Below are 25,098 nucleotides of genomic sequence, written 5' to 3' on the forward strand. Positions count from 1 at the left end.
GGATGCAGACGAAGGGGCCCTTCGGTGCGCCGCCGGCCTGAGTAGCGGGCGCGATTTGGTTGAGGAGTTTGTGGCGTACGGGGTATGGCCTTTGGCACATGGCTGGGCGTTGGGCGAAGTATGCCCTCGCCAGATGCCTTCCCATGGTGGGAAGCTGGTGCGAAGTCCCGCCTTCGCGCTGGATCTGCATAGCCGCGATCCGGCCGCCTTTGTGCGTGAGGCGGAGGATGGGGCGGTGCGGATCGTTGGTCGGTACGTGCCGAAGACAGAGGGCCAGCGTAGTTGGGATATTCGCGGGTCTAATGACCGCTTGAATAGGGTTTTTGAGTTGAATCGTCTGCCGTATGGCGGTTATCCCGGCCAAGACGATGTAGATCGTCGCGGGAAGAAACCGGTGGTAGAGACTGGAGACGACCCCGCGCCGGCGGCCGCCCCGTCCTCTAAGAAGAGGAAACTAGGTACTGCTATGGGAGGACTTGGGGTTTCCGATGGTTTTGCTAGGGAGTTGATGAGGACATGCGCGGCCCCGGGGGGAAGGATGTCTTCGCCCGAGCTCCGGGAGTCTTCGGTGCGGATGCTGAGGGTTACCAGGGGTTGGTGGCCTAAGAATGTTCCTATCCCCCGCGCGGCCAGCGAAGACTTTTTTACATCTCGCATGGTTCATGATTGGAAAGTGTTTCCTTACGAGCGGAATATTGCTGTTGTTGTGTCGGCAGTGATGGACAAGGATCGTCAGGGAGCTGCACAGAAGCGCCAGGCGGTCGTCAGTCTTCATGAGGCCAGGCCGAAGAGGCAGCGGGGGGCTACGAAGGCTACTGCCCCCGGCGGAGGCCAGCCGCCGCTGGCGGCGAAGTCGGCCGTCCCTGCATCCAGCAGGGCGCCGCAGGCTGCAAAGTCGGCTGTCGTCGGTGGTTCCAAGTCTGCGAAGGCTACCCCTGCGTCCAGTAGGGTGCCGGAGGCCGCGAAGGCGGCCCGAGGGTTGCCGCCGCCGGGCAAGCGCGTCGCCGACTTCGCCACCGACATTAGTGTGGACGATTATCTTGTTGGTAAGTCGTTGGCTCGGGTTTTTTTTAATTTGTTGATACGTCGCAGGGTCGGACGAAGGCCAACTTGTTGTTGTTCCGCCTGCCGCGGCGACCACGGCGGCTGCCATAGTGCCAAAGGCGAAGGGCGGTGCTCTTAGTGCCGGCGGCGAGATACCGGCACTCACTGCCGTCAGGGACGAGGCGGGTGCTATGTCCCGCCGGCTGAAGGAGATGAAGGAGGCACTAAGTCAGGTACGTTGAGCTAGACTTTGGTTTTTTACCGGCTTCGTTGGTGCTGCGGCCTTATGTGTGTCTTGTAGGCGGCTGACTTCGCAGACCACGCGGCGTCGGGAGCCCTCACGGCAGTTGTGTCTGCCGAAGTCGAGAGACTTCGGACGCAACATGCTGACGCCGTCCGGGAAAAGTCGGCCGCCGACAGTAAATGCCGCAAGCTGGCGGATAAGGTGGTTGCGCTGGAGGGTGAGAAGACTGACCTCCGGCGCCAACTGGCAGAGGAGAGGGAGGAGGCCAATGAGGCCCTCGCCAAGGCGCAGTCTGCGCAGGCGGAGGCCAATTTGGCGCGGGCGGAGGGCAGTATTGCCAAGCAGCGCGCCGAGTAGTTGGAGGAGCGGCTCAGCGCTCTGCAGGCTCGTGTGGAGAGGGCCGAGGCCTCGACACGCTCGGAGGCTGAGCGGACACGCAAACAGCTTGTGGATTCATACCATGAGCTGGGCGCGCGGACCGCTGACTTCGAAGTGCCGGACCGAGAGCCCGGACTTCGCTGCCTCGAGTGGATACAGGAGGAGTTGGTGGCGCTTCCCGCCATCGTGGAGGGGTTTATGTCATATGCCTCCCTGGTCACCTGCGAGGGGGCGATGAACGCGCTCTCTCGCGAAGGCTGCCGGCACTATGAGGTCTTCGACCAAGCTGATGAGGACTTCGAGCGCGATATCTACAAGGTTGAGGACCCTATGGTGAAGGAATCTGCGGGAGCCCTCTACGACCGGATGTGGGGCCCCCACGGTCGGGAGGTGGTCACGGAGCGGGCCGAGACGGTGAGGGGTCAGGTAATGTTTGGCTTTTGTTTGGTGTTTGTTGAATGTGGGCTATGTATGGGTTTGCTGAATTTGTGTGCTGTGTCTCAGGCGGCGCGTGGCGAGAGGGTGGATGACTTCGGGGCTTTGAACAGCGAGTTGCCTGAGCCGGAGCCGATCCCGGCGGCGGCTGTGTCCGAGGCCACCCTGGAGCCGCCCCCGGAAACCGCCGAAGGCGTTCCTGATGTCCCCGCAGCCACTGTGACCGGCGGAGGCCCGTCGCCAACAGCCGCGCCGAGGGCTGAGGATCCTGTGAAGGTGGCGGCGGAGCCGACAGCGGAGGATCCCGCGACGGCCGGGTCTTCGCAGGTGGCTTAGTCGGTGTGGGTAGTTAGGGAATTTTGGATATGTTGCTGAATCTTGGTTGCTGCGCAGGTTCAAGATTTTGGGCCTGCGCACGCAACCGGTACTACTAATTTTTTGGCGGCTTTGACCGTGGATGATGGTAATAAATCGGATCGGTCTGCATCTAAGTTTTCTGATTTTGGTGACTCTGGGAGCTCGATTGAGTGGACTGAGGAGTCATCGGATGAGGACTTGGACTACTTTGCGGCCTTGGATGTGGCTGCGGCGGAGGCTTTGCCGCAAGCTGCGGATGCTGAAGTTGTGCCTGGTCCGAGTATTGGGCGTAGGCGGCGAAGGGCGGTTGCGAAGCGTAGAGTGAGTGGGGCGGACGGCGGTCGGCTTCGTGTGAGTAGGGCTGGCAGGCAGGAACTGTTGTCCTTGCCGGCCGCTGTGAGTGTAGGTGAGGGGGAGTTGCGAAGTCTTTTTGCGGGTGAGGAGCTTAGGATAATGTTATTTAACTATAGGGAGATGGGAATTATCCCGAAGGTTGAGCCGATGTAGAGTGTGTTGCCCTCGCTTGTACATGTGTAATGGCTTGTATGATGAGGTTGTGTGCCTTCGCACACTCGGCTATGTTCGCGAAGGCGTTACGTACTTGGTCTGGTGTATTTGTTATGTTGGTCTGGTGCACATGTAGTCGGTCTTTGTGCGGACAGTTTGGTGTAGTCGTTTTCGCACTTGTTAAGCTTCGTCCGGCTGTACCCTTAAGCAATTGTTGCACGGATAGTCTTTGCGGAAGACTTCGATTCGTCGCACTTGTTGCGCTATCCCTACTGCACCCTTAGGCGACTTCTGCACGGATAGTCTTCGCAGAAGACTATGATTTTTCGCACTTATTGTGCTAGTCCGGCTACACCCTTAGGCGACTTCTGCACGGATAGTCTTCACGGAAGACTACGATTTTTTCGCACTTGTTGTGCTAGTCCGGCTGCACCCTTAGGCGACTTCTGCACGGATAGTCTTCGTGGAAGACTACGATTTTTTCGCACTTATTGTGCTGGTCCAGCTGCACCCTTAGGCGACTTCTGCACGGATAGTCTTCACGGAAGATTTTGATTTTTCGCACTTGTTGTGCTAGTTCGACTGCACCCTTAGGCGACTTTTGCACGGATTGTCGCACGCGAGGGTAGCTAGCGCTGGGCCTCGCGGTGACTTTGTATTTGTCGAATGTCGAAGACCGTTGGCGTGGTCTTTTTTCGACGTAGATTTTTGCGGGGGATTTTTCACTTGTATATTACATGACTCCGCCTCGTTAAAAACCTCACCCCCCCCAGAGGAAAAGAGTGCGGGCCGGAATAAAATTGTTTTTGCAAACTACAAGGGCGAATCGGCCCTGATGAGTCAAACAAAAACTTTGCGGAGATTGTCGATGTTCCGGGAGTGCTCCAGGTCTTCGCCGTTTGGCGTTGCGAGCCTGTAGGCGCTGGGGGAAGCCTTCGTCTTGACAATGAAAGGGCCCTCCCACTTGGGCTCCAGCTTGCCCCTAGACTCTGTCCGAGCTGTTCGGACGAGTACGAGGTCCCCTTCGCTGAATTCCCTCGGGATGACTGCGTGGTCGCGCCATGCTTTTGTCTGGGCTTGGTATTTATTTAGAGTCTGTAGGGCGAAGACTCAGTCTCCATCGATGAGATCCTTCGAAGTGGGCTCGTCCACGTCGGGGACGGCTGACGGAACTGTTCGTGGGGACCCATTTTTTATTTCTTGTGGGGTCATGGCCTCCGATCCATATAGAAGGCGGAAAGGGGTGAACCCGGTCGCCCTGCACTCAGTCGTGTTTAGCGCCCAGACCGCCTCAGGTAGCAAATCGGCCCATTTGCCCTTTTTCGTCGAGGAGCATCTTTTTGACAGCTGTGAAAATTTTTCCATTGGCGCGTTCCACAACTCTGTTGGACTGCGGGTGATATACTGAGGCGAAGGCAAGCTTGGTGCCGATGGAGAAGCAAAAATCCTTGAAGTCTTGGCTGTCAAACTGCTTGCCGTTGTCAACTGTTAGTTCGGACGGTACTCCGAAGCGGCAAACAATGTTTTGCCAAAAGAATTTCCGTGCAGTCTTTGATGTTATTGTGGAAACAGCCCTCGCCTCGATCCATTTGGTAAAGTATTCGACAGCGACGAAGGCGAACTTAAGGTTCCCCTGAGCCGTGGGCAGGGGCCCGACGATGTCCAGGCCCCAGCGCTGGAGAGGCCAGGTGTGGGCGATCAGCTTTGTGAATTGCGAGGGGCTGCCTGATCGAGGAGAAAACTTCTGGCAGGCTTCGCAGGACCTTGTAACCCGATTTGCGGCGCAGATCATTGCGGGCCAGTAGAAACCTTGGCGAATCACCTTGGCGGCTAGGGCCCTTGGCCCTGCGTGAGAGCCGCAAGTACCACTGTGGACTTCGCGCAGGATTTGGATGCCTTCGGTCTCGGTGACACATTTAAGCATTGGCTGACTGACCCCTTTCTTGTAGAGTTGGCCCTCAATCAGTGCGAAGTCCCGGCTTCGATGTTTGAGGCGCTTGGCCTCGTTGATGTCGGTTGGGTGGTAGTACCCCTGTAGGAACAGGGTTATTGGTGCCCGCCAGTCTTCGGTCATAATAAGGTTGACTATGCGGTGGCCCTCGCTGTCATTGGTTATTTGGAGCCCTTCGGGACTCCGGACGGCTGGCATGCCGATGACATGGTAAAACACGTCGGAGGGGGACTCGCCTCTAGCGGCAGCCTTGGCCAGTACGTCGGCCTCTTCATTCTTGGCCCGGTCCACATGCTGCAAGGTGAATCCCTTGAATTGTCTCTCGAGACTTCGGATGGCCGCGAGGTATTGCATAAGTGCGGGGTCCTTTGCTGCATAGTCTTTCTCGACTTGGCTGGCAACGACCTTGGAGTCTGTTCTGATGATGCAGGTGGTGACCCCAAGGGCCCTCAGCTTGCGGAGGCCGAGGATGACTGTTTCGTATTCTGCTATGTTATTTGTGCATCTGTCGGATTCCAGAGCGAAGCTGAGGCGTGCTGCGTATCTGTGCTTGACCCCGGCGGGTGAGGTGATGACCGCAGCGGCGCCTGCCCCCGCATGGCACCACGCGCCGTCGCAGTGGATCGTCCAAACCTTCTCTGCGGACGGGTCCGGCTGTGTTATTGGCCCAGTCCAGTCGACGACAAAGTCTGCCAGGACTTGTGACTTGATGGTTGTCCTGGGCTCGAAATTGATGTGGTAGCCGGAGAGTTCGGCCGCCCACTTGGCAATCCTCACCGATGCCTCTGGGTTTCTGAACAATTCACCGAGTCCCCTGTCTGAGGTGACCCGGACCTTGAATGCTTCAAAATAATGGCGCAATTTGCACGAAGACATAACAACTGCGTAGGCAATCTTCTCCAGTTCTGTCATGTTGCATTTGGACGGTGTCAGCACTTTGGAGACGTAGTAAACTGGGCACTGCCTGATCACACCCGCAACTGTCTGCTCCTGCACCAGTGCCGCGCTGACCGCATGCGGCGAAGCCGCAACATAGAGCAACAGGGGTAGCGAAGAGTCGGGGCTTGTAAGGACTGCCAACTCCGATAGGTACTGTTTTAATGAGGCGAAGGCCGCTGCCTGCTCTGGTCCCCAAGCGAAGTCTTTTGCGCCACGGAGAGTTTTGAGGAAAGGGAGACTTCGCTCAGCGGATTTTGAGATGAATCTGTTGATGGACGTCTCTAGCGGACTGCGGAGGTGTCATGTTGATGATGGCCTGAATTTTGGTTGGGTTGGCCTCGATGCCGCGGTGTGATATGAGGTAGCCCAATATTTTGCCTTGGCGAACGCCGAAGACGCACTTTTCCGGGTTCAGGCGAAGTCGTGCGTCTCGCATGTTCGCGAATGTCTCGGCGAGGTCAGCGAGATGGTCCTCCTTGCTCTTGCTGGCGACGACGATGTCGTCCACATATGTGAATATATTTTTGCCAACTTGCCCTTCGAGCACTGTTTTGGTAAGCCGGGAGAAGGTGGACCCGGCGTTCTTGAGTCCCTCCGGCATTCTGATGAAGCAATATGTGTCGAAGGGTGTTATAAAGCTGGTGCTAGCCTTGTCTTCCTCCTTCATGTATATCTGGTGGTAACCGGAGAAGCAGTCGAGGAGTGACATGACTTCGCATCCGGCCGCGCTATCGACTATTTTGTCGATCCGCGGCAACGGGAAGTTGTCCTTTGGGCAGGCCTTGTTGAGACTGGTGAAGTCGATGCACATTCGCCACTTGCCGCTCTTTTTCTGCACCATCACAACGTTGGAGAGCCACGTGGGGTAAGCCACCGGCTCGATGAATTTGGCTTCCAGGAGGCGGTGTACCTCTGCCTTGGCGGCCTCTGTCTTCTCGTCGGACATTTTGTGAAGCCGCTGTTTTTTCGGTCTCACCGAAGGGTCGATTCCCAGGTTGTGCTCAATTATGGATCGGCTGACCCCGACCAGGTCGAGGGCTGACCAGGCGAAGACATCTTTGTTCTTGGACAGGCAGCAGAGGAGTTTCTCCTCTTCATGCGAAGTGAGGTCTTCGCTGATAGTGACTGTCTGCTTGGGCGTGGCCTGGTCGAGGGGAACGGTCTTGGTCCCGTCGTTGCTTTGCAGCTGTGCCTTGTCGTGCTCTTTGTTGGTTGGGCTGACGGACGCAGAGACCTCACGCTGAGCCGTGAGGTAGTGCACATTTCTTTGTCCGGGGGCGAAGTCCCGCTCTATGTTGCGTGCAGTCTGTTGATTACCGTAGACCGCAATGGCGCCTAACGGACCTGGTATCTTCATGCACAGGTACAGTCCGTGAATGGCTGCCTCAAACTTGTTGATAGAGCCCCGGCCCATGATGGCGTTGTACGGATACACCATATCGACGATATCAAAAGTTATTTGCTCACTTCGGGCATTGGGTGCTACACCGAAGGAGAGAGGCAGCTCTATTTTACCGACAGGGAAAGTGCCCTTGCCGCCGAAACCATACAATGGGTTGTCCAAAGGCTTGAGCAGACTATGGCTTATGCCCATGCGGTCGAAGGCATGGAGGAAAATGATGTCTGCTTGACTGCCATTGTCGACTAGGACTTTGTGCAGGTCCTAGCCTGCCACGCTGCAGTTAATAACCATGGCGTCGATGTGGGGGGCGCTGCGCAGGTCGACGTCTCGTGCGTCGAAGGTTAGCGGTACGTGGGACCACTTCGTCTGCACTACTGGGCCGGTGATGGCGACGTGGTTGATGCTGCGGTAGTGGTCCCGCTTCTGCCGCTTTGTGTCGAAGTCGGTGCTGGACCCCCCAGTGATCATATGGATGACTCCGCGATACGGCTGATCGGCGAAGTCTTCTTGTTTCGGGGCGTGGGGGTGAGGGATGTTCTGATGTTGCTGGTGTGGAGGTGGGGGTGGAGGAGGTACGATTTGTACTTCCTGGTGTTGGTATGCGTGGTGCGGTGGATGCGGGGCGGGGGCGTGGATGTATGGTGGAGGGGGTTGCTGATAAGTGTGCGTGACAACTCTGGGGTTGTCGGCTGGCTGCGCCCGTGCCATCCTGTCTTTGGTGGCCTTCGTTTCTAGGCAGTCTTTGGTTTGGTGGGCGCAGTCTTCACCATGAAAAAGACAGTAGAATCGGCGTGGCGGCTGCGCATGCCCCCGACCCCTACCACGGGTTCCGTTTCCGCGGCCCTGGGGGGATACTCCTGGCGGCGAGGGGCGTCAGCAGCGGGGTGCTGGTTGGCGATGTTGTGCACTTGCTGCTGATTGCGGCCGTCTCGACCGGAGTCTGGTTGCGGAGTCCTCGTCCACGTGCGGCTGGACTGTGGAGCATCTTTGGGTTTCCGCTGAGACTCAACCTTGCGCTGGTGGAGCTCTTCGGACTTGGCATATTTTTCAAAGAGCTAATATAATTCCTGGAGGTTCTTGGGCGGGTCCCTGATGCAGTGGCTGTAAAGGACGCCGGCGCGAAGGCCACTGATGGCGTAGTGGATGGCGATCTGGTCATCAACTGAGGGCAGTTGTGACTTGAGTGTAAGAAACTTGCGGTAATACTCCCGCAGAGTCTCTTTTTCCAGCTGCTTGCAGAGTGAGAGTTCGGCCAAGGCGTCGGTGTCTGGGCGGTACCCTTGGAAGTTGAGCAGGAATTTGTCCCGGAGGCTTCTCCAGGAGTCAATGGACAGCGGAGGCAACCTGGTGAACCAGGTGAGAGCTGGGCCTTCGAGGGCGATGATGAAAGACTTGGCCATTGTGGCGTCGTCCCCTCCGGAAGATGCAACGGCGACCTGATAACTCATGATGTATTGTGCTGGGTCAGTGCTGCCGTTGTACTTGGGACAGGTCCCTGCCCGGAAGTTGGCGGGCCAGGGCATCACTTGCAGATGTGGCGCCAGGGGACTTCGCTCGTCGAGGTAGTTGACCCCTTGGAATGGCACGGCGTGTGGGAAGGTGTGGTCGCGCTGTTGCAGGGGTGGCCCATGCTGCAGGCCAAGGTGGCCTTCGCGCATGTCTTCCAGTTGTGCGCGCTGTTGCAGGGGTGGCCCATGCTGCGGGCCAAGGTGGCCTTCGCGCTGCATCAGCGCGATCTCCCGCTCGAGGTCCTGGGCCTTCTGCTCTTCGTCACGTATCATTTGCCGCACCTTGGCTAGTGCGGACACGCGCTGGCGCTTGGCCTCCAGTATCTCTTTTTGCCTCTGGAGATTGCGGTTCTTGAGGCGCAGGGCACGCAGTTGTAGCTGTTCTTCCGCTGAGACGCCGAGGACCTCGCCGTCCTCGGTGAGGTCCGCGCCCTCCAGTGGGGCGAAGCCTGGGGGGTTGCGATTGTCCTTCAGGGCCGCAGGTGCGAAGAGCATCGTCTTCGCAGGTGCGGAGAACGTCGTCTTCAGTAGCCTCGTGGTGAGTGGAGTGGGTGAGGGCGAGGGCCTTGCCCTTTTTTGCGGCCAGCAGTGCTGCCTTCGCAGCCTCGTCAGCCTTCGAGTTAACTTTCTTTGGTGCCATCGCGGGTGGTTTTTTTGTCGCACGAACGGTGGGCGCCAAATGTTGGAACTTGCTCTCTATTGCAAGGGGATCCAACGGGGGTGTGTCGTGACGTAAACAGGGTTCTCGCGCAAGATGGCAATAGCTCTGTTAATCTAGCCTCTCAAGGGCATTGCGCGGGGGTATTTATAGGTATCTGAGTGCCCAGCGTCCTGTGTTAAGGATGCATGTGCCCTCAGACACCTAGGTTATCCCCGGAATATTCCCATAAAGCGGGGTTACAGACCATAATTACAGGGATGCCTTTACAAATTAGGCCTGTAACGCGCAGCGGCCACGCAGGGCCTGTTACAATGGGCCGGATCATACGTGGGCCTCTACGCTGGACGAGGTCGCGAGATGGGAAGACCTCGTCACAGGTCTTCGTCCGATGACGTATGGGACGAAGGGTGAACCTGTCCGTTGTCTTGTCTCCGTCGGTCCAATGACTGAGACGAAGGCATCGAGCGAAGGGTGGCGTCTTCGCCTTCGCCCCAACAGTGTTCACATGTGATGGCATAAAAAGTTCAAACACCCATACAGATAAAGTGAACTTGTTTCTCGCTTTGATATTAGCTCTTGCAAATTACAAATTGGGTATTACAAATCCTACCCCCCTTAAAAAGAATCTCGTCCTTGAGATTTGTAAGCAAATGGATACAATAGGTTTGGTCTAGAATTTTAGTTTCTTATTTGGTTTTGGGAATCAAAGTTTTGTTCAAGTTTCTACATAACTGTTAGTAGATGATTTAGAAATTATGAATATTGTATGTCTAGCCATTTATTAGGTCAGATGAGGTATGGTCATGGCAAGTATAGGTTGTGGCAAGGGTATAATAAGGAAAGACTTCATCCAGATTCCTAAACTCTGGGTCTTGATTCCTCTAGCGATCCAATTTGATCTTTGAAGACTTGAGTTGATGTTTATCCTTCTTTGACGTGGTTGGTCTTCTTTGGCCTTTCTTCTTGGAGTTGCCATCCGAGTTAAGGACATTTGGCTAAGGATATGTGGTTAAGATAGCCGGAGTACACGAGGTAGGTAGGTCAGAATCTATGTTCGATTAAAACAGAGGGGTTATGTAACTATCATGTGGTTAAGTGAGTTGCATATGGTCAGGTAGTTGTGCATGGTCAAGTTAGTCTAATGCACCAATTTATCTTAAGACATATTTATAGGAGTATGGTCTAATCTATTTCATCAGTATTAACTTTCCTCTTAAATAACTTACATTGGATTAGCTCAACTTAAGGTTTAGCCTTCGTTAGGTTAGATGGATCCATCACATAAGATTGAATCTAGGTTAGATTGGTATTACTAGTTGAGCCTAGATCAGATGTACTTAATTTGGTCTAGATCATGACCATGGTGGGATAAGTCAGGTGGTTTGGATAATATGAATCCTTCAAGGTAAAATGAATCTATTAAGATAAGAGAGAATCTTTTAAGATAAGATGGATCTATTAAATATATTTTAGTGGGAGATATTCTTAGTTGATCTAGTTTATCTTATAAATATATCTAGTTTAATAGATCCTATTCTTAATAGGGAATATTCTGTGTTGTCTATTTTATAAATATTTTCCCTTATGTTTAGGTGTATATGTAAATGCAATTGTGGACATTACTCCACAACCCATCACACTCAATCAAAGATCCAAATCAGACAAGTATCATAAGAACAAGCATTCAGGCACATAGATACCTATAAAAATAGTTTTTTTTTGTTTTTGTTCCTAAGAGTAGGTCTCCTATTCCTAAAGGTCACTTTAGGTATGGGATTTCAAAGTGTGAAATCCACTTTTGTCTTTAGAAAGGTAAGAATAATCAGATTGAAGTGGAAATAGATGAGAAAAGATTAAGAAAAGTTTAGAAAAGAATCAGAGTAGCAAAGGTAAGTAGATAATGGTTGTCCAGTTCTATCTAGGTTTCGTCTTACAGTCAACATTCCTCTGATACCACTTCTGTCACACCCGGATTTCAGGGGCACCAAGACCCGGGCGCGAACATAATCACCAGGTGTGCTAGGACCAAGTCTCACACATATGATGAATCATGGCACAGGATCGAATGTCACAACTTTACTATATAATAGGAGTTCTATACAAAATAAATAAATAATTACATTATAAGGAGACAACGGTCCAGCAACCCAAAGTTGACTGGGAGACGACGGCCTAGATTTCTCACGAACACGCCACAGCATCCTCCAAGCGCCTCATCCTGCGGTACCTGTTCTTGACCTGTGGGGGTGTGAGACAGCAAGAGTGAGCTCACATATGTTCATCGCTCAACAAGTTGTGGGGGATAATGTGCATGAACTCGCCAAAAGTGGGAGCTCACGTGAAGTGTAAGGCTTACCAAAGAGGATGGTTAGAGCTGAGCATTGCTTTTAAAGTTGGTCAAAATTTTATTAGCAATTACTAAGTATAAGTAAATACCAACCCAATTAAGTAGTAGAACAAAAGTAACAACATCACCTGCGATGCAATGCATATGACAAATTGAATTTAGTTCCATAAATTAATCATGTGAGGGTCCGAGCTGCTCATGACCGTGAGCACAGCTAGTATACCAGTTTTACACTCTGCAGAGGTTGTGCATCTTTACCCACAAGTCATGTTACCCATCTACCAAGGGATCGCGACTTCCCATACACCTCTACCGAGGAGGCGAGGCAGGGTAACACTATGAGGCCTTTACAAAGTTCCACTAGCTTCAGAAAACCCGCTACAGTTTATAGGAAGCTCCAATGCAGGGTTCTTGCCTGACCGCCATCGCAGCAAAATCAACCAAGGACCTCCCTACACTGACCACTCCCCTACTGCCCTTGCCTCTTTCGGGTAAGGTAGTCCTCCACTAGCTTTCCTAATTAATCAGCCAAGGGCGTCCATAAACCCTTGTGGTAGCACTGTTTTCCCGGGTGGTCGCTCCATGTTCCAATTAACATAATGATCTTATCATGAACAGTGATAATAAACAGATAATAAAAGTATAATCGTGAACAATGTATCTTCATACCCAAAACCACATAAAGCACTAGCAAGTACTACCCAAAAAGTTCAGTGGTAAACAAGGTATAAAGATAGACAAACTAGGGTAACCTATTGGGTCCCATCAAAATTAACCTATGCAGATCATTATGATTAATCAGAACATGGCTGGGTAAAAAGAAGTGATCAAGGGCACAACTTGCCTAGGACTTGAGATTTTAGGTACCAACTTGCTCTTCAGATGACACGTGTCCTCACTGCTAAACGTAGCAATACAGACAAACATGGTATAGGCAAAATTAACATTACACCAAACATAATATCAACTGCATAATAATAATCTACGCGTCGCTACGAGCTAGTGGGAACAAGAATTACTAAATTCGAAGCTACGGTTATTGGGTTATGATTTTTTTAGGTCATCAAGCTCCTAGAATAGATTAATTCAAATGAACAATTTTAATTCAAGTTTCATGGTTAAAAAGTGGCACTAGATGATGAAAAATATTAAAACAAAATTATTGCAACTGGAATGACTCAATTTGGAGTTAAAATGAATTTTCTATGAATTAAATAAGTTCTAGAATTCTTTTTATATTGGAAATTCATTTTCTAAATTCATTTCTCCTATTTTCTTAGTCCCGGGCTGCCACACAATAATAGAGAACCCAGGGTCTAAATCATAAACTTGCTTAAGACTCAGTTTTCCCCGCACAGGACGACGGGTTTATTACGTTAAATCCGAGGGGCTATTTTGTAAACAAACGCGCGCGAAGGGGTATCAACCTGTCAGAGCCCTCGGATCCGCGACCAACGGCACAGATTAAATCTGGGCACATTATGAACGAATTCGCACGCTCGCTTTCTATCCGCCCGATCTGGAATCGACGGACGGGGTTCCATCCAGGCGAAGGGGTAAACTAAATCTAATCTAAGACGTTCATCATCCATCGGACGGCCCTAGACCATCGCCTACCACCCAGCAGCAGCGGCGGGGCCAGGCTCCGCGTGACGGAGTTTGCGCCGATGAGTTAGCCGCCGACCGCGATGGGGTTCCCCGAGTTATTACCAACATGCCTACTCGAAGTACAGAACAAAGTGTAACACCCGGGTTTTAGGGGTCCAAAGCCCGGGCGTAAACATAATCACCAGGTGTGCTGGGACCAAGTCTCACACATATGATGAATCATGGCACAGGATCGAATGTCACATCTTTACTATATAACAGGAGTTCTATACAAAATAATTAAATAATTACATCATAAGGAGATAACGGTCCAGCAACCCAAAGTTGACTGGGAGACGACGGCCTAGATCTCTCACGAACTCATCGCAGCATCCTCCAAGCGCCTCATCCTGCGGTACCTGTTCTTGACCTGTGGGGGGGTGTGAGACAGCAAGAGTGAGCTCACATACGTTCATCGCTCAACAAGTTGTGGGGAATAATGTGCATGAACTCGCCAAAGGTGGGAGCTCACGTGAAGTGTAAGGCTTACCAAAGAGGATGGTTAGAGCTGAGCATTGCTTTTAAAGTTGGTCAAAATTTTATTAGCAATTACTAAGTATAAGTAAATACCAACCCAATTAAATAGTAGAACAGAAGTAACAACATCACCTGCGATGCAATGCATATGACAAATTGAATTTAAGTTCCATAATTTAATCATGTGAGGGTCTGAGCTGCTCATGACCGTGAGCACGGCTAGTATACCAGTTTTACACTCTGCAGAGGTTGCGCATCTTTACCCACAAGTCATGTTACCCATCTGCCAAGGGATCGCGACTTCCCATACACCTCTACCAAGGAGGCGAGGCAGGGTAACACTACGAGGCCTTTACAAAGTTCCACTAGCTTCAGAAAACCCGCTACAGTTTATAGGAAGCTCCAATGCAGGAATCCCTTGCAGGACCGCCATCGCAGCAAAATCCTCCCGAGGGCCTCCCTACACTGACCACTCCCCTACTGCCCTTGTCCCTTTCGGGTAAGGTAGTCCTCCACTAGCTTTCCTAATTAATCAGCCAAGGGCGTCCCATTAAACCCTTGTGGTAGCACTGTTTTCCCGGGTGGTCGCTCCATGTTCCAATTAACATAATGATCTTATCATGAACAGTGATAATAAACAGATAATAAAAGTGTGATCATGAATAATGTATCTTCATACCCAAAACCACATAAAGCACTAGCAAGTACTACCCAAAAAGTTCAGTGGTAAACAAGGTATAAAGATAATCAAACTAGGGTAACCTATTGGGTCCCATCAAAATTAACCTATGCAGATCATTATGATTAATTAGAACATGAGTGGGTAAAAAAAAGTGATCAAGGGCACAACTTGCCTGACACTTGAGATTCCAGGTACCAACTTGCTCTTCAGATGACACGTGTCCTCACCGCTAAACGTAGCAATACAGACATACATGGTATAAATAAAATTAACATCACACCAAACATAAGAACAAACGGTGCAATAATAATCTACGCGTTGCTACGAGGTCGTGGAAATAAGAACCACTAAGATCGGAGTTACGATTAAGGAGTTATGATTTTATAGAAGATATGTGATTAAAATATTAAACTATATTATAAATTGATTAGTATAAATCATATGAGAGAATATATTATAAATCATTAACTGACTTTGATCTAAGTTATAAATGGACCATAGATTATATTCTAGTATATTCTAATGATAGGGAGATTAACAAGACTAACCAACATAAGTTAAACAGAGATCTAATTATCAAAGAATGGGGCATGATATAATAAATGCTACTATTTCGTAGTAAATATTTATACGAAACTAACGCAACTAAAACGGATCAAATCGGAGTTATAACGGAAGAGTTATGAATTTCTAAAGGTTCTATATATTTGATATGAGATTGATTAGGAGATCAATTTTATTATTGATTTCATGTAAAAACAGTGGTACTATTTGATAGAGAATAATATTACAAAATTATAGGAACTGGAATGGACCAATTTGGAGTTCATATGCATTTTCTATGAATTAAACTAGTTTCTGCAATTAAATTTGTACTAAAAACCATTTTCTAAACTATTTTCCTGGTTTTATTAATTATCTGGACTGGGCGCACTATTACATAAAACAGCAGGGACCTCGGGGCAATAATCCTAAGACTCAGTGAACAACAACTGGATGGCGGGTTTATTTCCTAATACATGAAGGGCTCTTTTGCAAATCTTGCGGCCGAAGGGGTATGATGTGATCTGAGCCGTCAGATCACCAATCCACGACCCACAACAGAACGCGAACTGGTATTCTATTTCCGCCCTTGGATCAGAATCCAACCGCCCACGATCGATACACGGATTGCAACGCAGGGCCGGATCCATCCGCCAGTTTCCAATCGGACGATCACGATCCAATGCCACGAAACGGTATCCCGCCGCCGATCCTAGCCATTGGCTATGCATCCAACGACCCTGATTCAATAGGCAGCACTTAACCTAATCTCAGCTGTACACTAGGAAATCGACGGCGCCCGCCAACTCACTCCCAGCTCGACCCCGGGCGGCGGCGCACACGCCCGGTGCGGCGGTGGCCATGGCTGGCCAAACCGGGAGCGCATCGAGGAGTCCTAATCCTAGCGCAACCTTGTGCGAAACGGAGAAGGGGAGACGGCGGGTAGGAAAATGTTAGCCATACCGCAGATTAAGCTCCCGGGCGACTCGACCACGGCGCAAGGCGGAAGTATTCGAAGACGGGACTCCGGTGAGGAATTCGTCGCGCTCCGTTCACCAATTCCGCACGTTGAGGCCCCGGTTATGCTCGCCGCACCCAGACGAGTTGCCAAGACCCCGCGATGACTCTGAAACGACGGCGGTCAAGCGATTCAATGGTGGCGGTGGTTTTTCTGGATCTCCTCCGGAGCGGAGGCGATGCGGCTCAGGTATATCGTCTTGCACCGAGTTGAGGGGGAGGACTTCGCGTATATACGCCGCACGGGAATACCGAACCGGATGGCAGGACGGTTGCGCACAATGCGGCGGGGAGATCGCGGCGGCATTCTCGCGGTTCGGTTGAAGGAGAAGAGGATAGGGGTGACAGCTGGGACCCACCCGTAGTGGCTCATCACGCGACGAACGCGACTGACCACCTCGGTCCACACACCAGAGACCCATCCGACGCGCGCGCGCGTGGAGGACACTGACAGATGGACCCCAGGTGTCGGCGCCCACCTGACGACTTGGGCCGTGCGGGTGTGTTAGGGTAAAATGGGCCGAAAGGGGGAATCCGAGGCCCAGGCAGGGTTTTCCTTTTTTTCTTTTTCTTTTCTGTTTTTATTTTCCTTTCATTATTCCCCTTTTTTTATTTTTACTTTCTCTTTTCCTTTCTCTCTTAATTTTCTTAATTTCGAATCCTCATTTGAATTTCAAACTTGAGGTGAATTTGTACTTAGATTAATTATTCACCTTGAAAATACTAGTGTGGTATTTGCTCATTTATGATTTTATTTTGCATTTCATGGTATTTCTTTCTCCTTCACCATTTAAATCTCAAATTCAAATCTAGGGTTCAACCTAAATCCTCTACTCAATGTAATATATTTATTCATGTTATTTTGTTTTGAATGCACAACAAAAATCCAATATGATGCAATGATTTATTTGTGTCTTAGTAAGGATTTACTCATTTCTAAACATGGTCAGTCACATGTGATGATAAATAATGGTCACCAAACATTGAGATCAACACTATTTTCATGGTTTACATATTTAGGTATTACACAAAGCGAACCATGTGGGTGAGGTCATACCCCACAGCGACGAGTCGGTGTTGCAGTCCACGGTGAGGCGCACCTCCGCCACCAAGGAGAAGCTCCGGCGAGCGATGCACCGACGACTCCGCCGTCAAGCCCGCCCGGAGTGCAACCATACCATCCACGCGGCCCCGCGAAGGTCACTGGCATGATTCACGGGCCTCATACGCCGTCACTGAAGAAGTCCCCCAAAGCGGCGGCCCTCCATTCCTGCCGCCGATTACAGCGACGCATAGCTCCACAACGCCTACTCGCGATAGATGAGGGGGAGGAAGGAGAGTCGCGGGCTCGATTTTATAGCCCAGGTCAAGAACGGACTCAGTCAGGTTGGTCCCGAGGTTCTAGCGCGGAGTTGGTTGGCGACCGCGTGATTGGCGCAGTCCGTTGTGAGCACCACGCGCGGATAGGGAAGAAGGCACCTGACACAGGGGTCCCAGTGGGCAGCGGCAGCAAGGCTGACCTAGCCACGTGAACGCGGGAGCCACATGGCGGCGACCACGAAAACATTCGCGTACGCGCAGGAGAGAGCCAGGGGCTGACCCAGGTCTCGGCGCGAAACGGTGGGCGAGAGCGGGAGACGTAGAGTTGGGCCGGCCGGCGGCCCACGCAGGCGCGAGGGAGATGGGTCACGGGGCGAGTGGGCCAAAATGGTTTCCTAGCCCAAGCGGCGGCTCTCTCTTTTTTTTCTTTTTTTATTTTGTTTTGAATTTCTTTCTCCATTTCCTTTTGTATTTTCTTTCTTTTTTTTAATTTCTAAAATTTAATTTGAGTTTAATTTTAATTGTGAACTCTTGCTCATTTTAAATTTACAATCTGAATATACTAATATAGAAGGACCTAACTATTTTTATATACATATTTCTTTATTTTTACATAACATTTTCTTTCTCTTCTCTAAACTCCAACTTGCAAATTAGGGTTGAATCTCCAAATTTGGATTTTGAATATATTTCTTTTTACATTATTTTTATATTGTCACAAAATGCACACAAAATAAAAATCTCAGCATGATGCAATGATTTAGTGGCATATATTTTATAATTATCTGTTTAAAATATGGTGTTCACATGTGATGGCATAAAAAGTTCAAACACCCATACAGATAAAGTGAACTTGTTTCTCCCTTTGATATTAGCTCTTGCAAATTACAAATTGGGTATTACAACGCCAACCGAGAGCACAGATACACCACCGTCCAGCCTCTTGCCACGGAGGGTACACGCTACTCTCGCCATCTCTCCACTCCCATTGTGTGTTATCTTATTCTGGTATTAGTCTGCCCGAGGCAAATCTTACCCATGATGAGGCATGTGACCAGTTAAAGGGTCCTCGATCAGCAAGCCTACATCGACAAGGTCCTTAATCGACTCAGACGGAGACACTACACCGAGACTCTCTTCTCGTGCAAGTCACCCACCCATTCTCAGCTTTATCATTTCAAACCCAAAGTTTGGGACCTGGTAGAGGTACATCTTTTCCGATGTTGAACCCATCATGGCCATGATGGATCCACCATCAAATTTTGTTTTTGAAAACATCCCACCCACTTTGAAGCATCATCTTTTGGAAAACAAAACATCTTGTTTTCTAGAGCAAGGCTAAGCATAAGAAAAACCTTTTGGTAAATCAGGGATTAAGGAGAAGTAATCAAATCCAAGGAAGGAAATGCAGCAACTGGTTTAGTACACAACTCCTATCACCTAATGCATCAAGTAAGTGAGAAAGATTTCAAAATAACAAGGGGGTGGCAAATGCATCGGGGCTTGCCTTATGTGATAGGTGAATCAGGCTCTGTTCCGCAGATATCAAAGTAAAAGCAGTTTCCTGCCTGAGGTTCTTCAGGTGGTGGTGGTGAAGTCCTCGCTTCTTCAACTTCTATTTCCTCCTCGTTTTCTAGATATAACCATATATAGTCATGTAATGCTCATGAAAATGCTAAGATAATAAAAGTTTATTATCTAATGTCTTGAATATAACTTTCCTTCACGGATCTCCGAGAAATTAGGGTTTTCGGAGTCTATAGTGAAGTTCAAAGGGCAGGGGCTAGGGTTTTGGGTCTAACTATCAAACATGGTCCAAATCATACCAAACTTTACCCAAGGCTTCTAAATATTACTTAAAGCTTGTCTAAAAAGTTTGGTGAATTTTGGGATTATAAATTACTCTCTAAGATTCTAGAAGTATGAATTTTGGCTATTTTAAATGCCCCAAAATTCCCTATTCGAACTAAAAATCAGGAAACTACTTTTATTAAATACTATAAGAAATTAGAAGCCTAGGAAAATTGGTCTGGTATTTTTAGCATTTTTCTACATTTTTTTATGGATTTCTAAAGCTTCTCAGAAAAAGAAAAAGAAAATCTTTCAACAGTGTTGGGCCAAAACTGACCCAAACGGCCCAACCCGAACAGAAAACGGGGACGCGCCCGTGTTGGCGGATTTGCACAGAGGCCCCCGATGGCTTGGATAACTCGTTAAGAACCCCTAGCCACTATTCATCGTCTCACTGACAATTACACAGAGGTCCCCCGACTTCTGTTTCTTTACAGTCCGAAGTCCACGACGGCGAACAGCGAGGGGCCGAGCTCCGGTGAGCCTATATCAGCCGATTTACTCGATGACCGGCGTTCTACTTTGGCAGAGACCAAATTCAAGCCCTAACAAGAGTTTACCCTCAACTAATTTCACTAATGGCGCTCTAACCTGTTCTGTCCACGGTGACCGTATGATCAACGGACATTCTAATGTGTTCCCGGTGATCTAAGGTAGCTTAGCTCAATCGAGTTGGTTGAGGAGTATCAGAGGCACACAAGAACACTAAAACGAAAGGGCAGAGGGTATGAGCGGACCTGAGACGAGCTGACCACGGTGAGGTCACACCGCTCGGTGTTCTTGAGTGATTTGGGGGAAATCCCCAATTGGGGAGTTCTAGTGGATGATTCGAGGCACGGGTTGCTCTACTGGGTGCACAATTACTTAGTGGAGCAGGCGGGGTCGGCAATTTATAGGCTCCCACAGCGGTGGCGTCCAATTTCACGAAGTTGCGCTGGCGGTCGGAGGGGGAGAAGGTTACTGGCGCGGTGATTCGTGGCCTATTACCATGGCAAGCTCCTCGGCGATCACCGGGCATGCATGATGTGATTCACTGCGACGTGGTCAAGCGTTTTAGCATGTGGCGCATGGCGGTAATCGGCCAATGGCGGCGAGGTCTATCCGACCGATCGACGAGCAAGTGGGTACGGTGAGCTTAGCTGTGACCGAGCCCGAGTCGATCCAGGCGCCAAGTTCTTTACTCGCCCATGGTTATCCGCAAGTCACGGCACACGAATCACAGCGGCCGGCGTGAATCGCGGTGCGACGGTCACCAGCGGCGAAGGGGGATGAATTCGTGATCTGTTTTAGTTACTGTACCATGGGATTGTTCTTCAGTCGGCCTGACAGCCCAACTTGCAAGGCCTGGATCTTAATTTTCCATGTAGCGACTTACTAATCCATCTTTAAGAAAGGTGTTGCTCTACTATCCAGCTTCAATCTTACTATAGCAGTCGCTCCCAAATTCTTACTAGATCATGCTCAAATCCCAGCTCAAAGATGGCTCAATCACACTGTCAGTCTGAATTCAGACTTAAGGCAGTCTGACAGCCCATCTTTGGGCCTAATAATCTCAAAACATTTCATGGTACCAAGGCATAATTCCTATAGAAAAGTTGTTCTCCTTTTATAGCTCTACAAATTTGATGTGTTGACCTAGGGCAAAATCTTCATAATTTGGAAGATATATGGCTTCAAAGTTAACCCAATTCTACTGAATTTCAGACTTAACTCAATAGAGTTCAAGTGGGGCTTTTTGCAAATAAGTTCAAATCTCAGGGTTTAAGTTGCAAATCCACATACATGTGAATCATATGAGTTAAGGTATCCTAATTTTTTGGTTTTTGCACTTAAGTCCAAAATGTGCACACTTTTACAAACAACCCCCTAGGGTTTTTCAGGGGTCTATTTAGGGTTTCTGGTACTTCTAGGGTTTGGATGCCACTTAAGTCTATTCATGGTGACATTTTATGATCATTTCAACTAAGTTTTGAAGTTTTCTCTTAGTTAAGCTTTGTTTATTCTTCTGAGCCCAGTTTAGGGTTAAGTACTGTATCCTAGGGTTTCGCCCATGAAATGTCACATCAATACAACTTTGTTTGAAATTTTTGCCTAGTGAATGCATTCTAGGTGTGACAAACACATGATATGCCAATGCTTATGATGTCATGCTCAAGTTTTAGTGGCAGTAACACCAAGGGTGTTACATTCTTGGTGTTGGTACAGTCATTCTGAAGTTTATTTCAGCAAAGACTGTACTATTGAAGAACGTGCAACATGTCCCCCCATCAAAAAGAATCTTGTTAGTGGCTCATTGCTATATCGACATGGCTATAAACTTGTGTTCGAGTCTAATAAATGTATACTATCAAAGTATGAGATATTTATTAGAAAAGGCTATGACAGTGGAGGCTTGTTCCACTTATCTTTGCATGATGTGTGTAATAAGTTTGTGAACAATGTGATTTTGAACGAGTCGTATATTTGACATTCACGACCTTGTCACATCAATTTTGGTTGTGGGTCGCGGTTAGCAAATTTAAATTTAATCCCGAAATTTGATTTAGTCAAAGGTTCTAAGTGTCAGGTGTGCGTGCAATCTAAGCAACCTCGCAAGCCTCATAAGGCTGCGGAGGCGAGGAACTTGGCACCACTAGACTTAATACATTCTAGTTTATGTGAGATGGACGGAAAATTGACTAAAGGAGGCAAACGAAATTTTATTACTTTTACCGATGATTCTACTAGATTTTGGTATGTGTATCTCTTAAAATCAAAAGACGAAGCTTTGCGTTATTTTAAGACCTACAAAGCTGAAGTTGAAAATCAACTTGAGAGGAAAATTAAACGGTTAAGGTCTAATCAAAAGACGAAGCCAACGGCGGCGAGGTCTATCCGACCGATGATTCTATTAGATGGTATTATTCATGAGAGGACACCGCCATACTATTATAAACTCTGGAGTGCCGGACATGTTGGTTGATACTATTATGGAGTCTAGAGATGCTACGTTTTTTTAGGATGAATTTCCTATGAAAGCTACACATGATACGTCTAATGATGAACCAACGATACCCCATGAGCATTTTATTCTGGTAGAACACACTGAGGAATTCCATATACATAATCATGTGGAAGATGACAATGTATCAACTCGAAAGAGTAAGAGACCAAGGATAGCAAAGTCCTTTGGTGATGATTACATTGTATATCTTGTGGATTACACACCAAGTACCATTGAAGAGGCATATTCCTCTCCTGATGCTGACTTTTGGAAGGAAGCAATAAGGAGTGAGATGGATTCTATTATGTCTAATGCAACTTGGGAGGACATTGAGCGTCCTTATGGGTGTAAGCCCATTGGGAGTAAATGGGTGTTCAAGAAAAAGCTTAGGCCTGATGGTACTATTGAAAGGTATAAGGCGAGGCTTGTAATTAAAGGCTATTCACAGAAGGAAGATGAGGATTTCTTTGATACTTGTTCACATGTGGCTCGATTGACAACAATTCATGTGCTACTTTCTCTGGCTGCCTCTCATGGTCTTCTCGTCCATCAAATGGATATTAAGACAACATTCCTAAATGGAGAGTAGATGAGGAAATCTACATGGAGCAGCCAACTGTGTTTGTAGCAAACGGTCAAGAAGGCATGGTGTGTAAGTTATTGAAATCTTTATATGGCCTAAAACAAGCACCTAAGCAATGACAAGAAAAGTTCAATAGAATGTTGACATTTGCCGGCTTGTTGTGGACGAAACAGACAAATGTGTATATTATCGGTATGGTGGAGGCGAGAGAGTAATTTTATGCATGTATGTTGATGACATTCTAATCTTGGGGACATGTCTTAATGTGATTAAAGAGACAAAAGACTTTCTGTTTAATAATTTTGAAATGAAAGATTTGGGAAAAGCTGATATTATTCTTAACATTAAGCTACTGAGAGAAGGCAATGGTGGGATCACACTGGTGCAATCCCATTATGTGGAAAATGTTTTGAGTCGCTTTGGTTATAGCAAATGTGAACCTGCTCCAATACCTTATGATCCTAGTAAGCTTTTTAAGAAAAATCGAAGGATATCTAGAGACCAATTGAGATATTCCCAAATAATTGGTTCACTCATGTACTTAGCTAGCGCTACGAGGCCTGACATCTCGTTTGTTGTGAGCAAACTTAGCCGGTTTGTTTCAAATCTGGGAGATGATCACTAGCGTGCTCTTGAGAGAGTTCTGCGCTATCTAAAATGTACTAAGAGTTTAGGCATCCACTATATCGGGTACCCAACTGTACTGGAGGGTTATTGAGATGCTAATTGGATATCTGATGCTGATGAGATATATGCCACAAGTGGATATGTGTTTTCACTTGGAGGTGGTGCTTTTTCATGGAAGTCTTACAAGAAGAACATTTTAACAAGGTCAACTATGGAAGCAGAACTCACAGCATTATATACTGCTTCAGTTGAGGCTGAGTGGCTTTGAAGAACTCCTTATGAATCTACTGGTGGTTGAAAAACATGTGCCGGATATTTCTATGAACTGTGATAATCAGACTGTGATAATCAAGATAAATAGTTCTAAGAATAATATGAAGTCGACAAGGCACATAAAGAGGCATTTAAAATTGTTGGGTCTATGCTTCGTCGCCGAAGGTCTTATAGAAAGAAGCGATCCTCGGATGAAGCTGTTTGTACAAGATAGCCGAAGGTTCCTCTTCGTAAAGCTTCGGCATTACAAACCGACTTAAAGATAGAATGACTTTTTAGTCCATAAAGGTCTGAGTCAATGTTGTAAGTTTTTATAAGGGGCATACTTGTAATTCCTCACAGGCTGCGTCCTGTGCCTATAAATAGTGAACAGTATTCTGTTACTGTTCACGCATTCTGACATTTGCAATCGCATCTTTCGGAATACAACCTTTGTCAAGGCATAGGTATCATTGTATTTAATGATTTCATATATTAATGAATATGATATGATACATCAGTGATTCATTCATCCATTTTATACCTTTTATTTTACATTACTTTATAATATTTATTGAAAATTTATTACGAAGGTTCAACTTCGTAACAATACTCTCATCAACCTTCGTCCAAGACCTATTATCCTCAAAAGGAATAATGCTTCTTGGACGAAGGACAGTTTCATTTAACATTTTATGTTGCCTTGTTCTTAATTCATAGCATTTGAGAACAAGTCTCCAACATTGGCGCCCACCTCCGGTGAACTCACTTCCACTTTTTCGAGCTGATGGCTTCGTTCAACGACCAAGCTGGAGCTGCTTCGGACTCGAAGCTGGTGCTCCCGATCACAGGTGGCTCGTCCTCAGAGCCAGCTAACAAGAAGCAGAAGAAAGAAGCACAGAGAAGGGTACAGCATGTTGGGGTGCAAGGACCCTTCATCAAGTCGAGATGGTCTCACATTCCTATTACCTTCTCCCAAGAGGACCTTCAGCTCAAAGATTACCCACACAACGATGCCATGGTTATCTCTTGTGTTATCAAAGGATTTATGGTCCACAATGTCTTGGTTGACACAGGCAGTGCAGCTGATATCATTTTTGCTAAGGCCTTCAGACAGATGCAAGAGCCAGAAGATAAGATTCATGATGCTACACATCCTCTTTGTGGCTTCGGAGGAAGACAGATCGTAGCATTGGGCAAGATCACCATGTCAGTGACCTTCGGGTTCATCAACAACACTAGAACTGAGCAAGTTGTGTTTGATATTGTTGACATGGAATACCCTTACAATGCAATTATTGGTCGTGGTACTCTTAATGCCTTCGAAGCAATCCTTCATCCTG

Source organism: Zea mays, chromosome 8, assembly GCF_902167145.1.
Source record: "Zea mays cultivar B73 chromosome 8, Zm-B73-REFERENCE-NAM-5.0, whole genome shotgun sequence".
Classification (NCBI taxonomy): Eukaryota; Viridiplantae; Streptophyta; class Magnoliopsida; order Poales; family Poaceae; genus Zea; species Zea mays.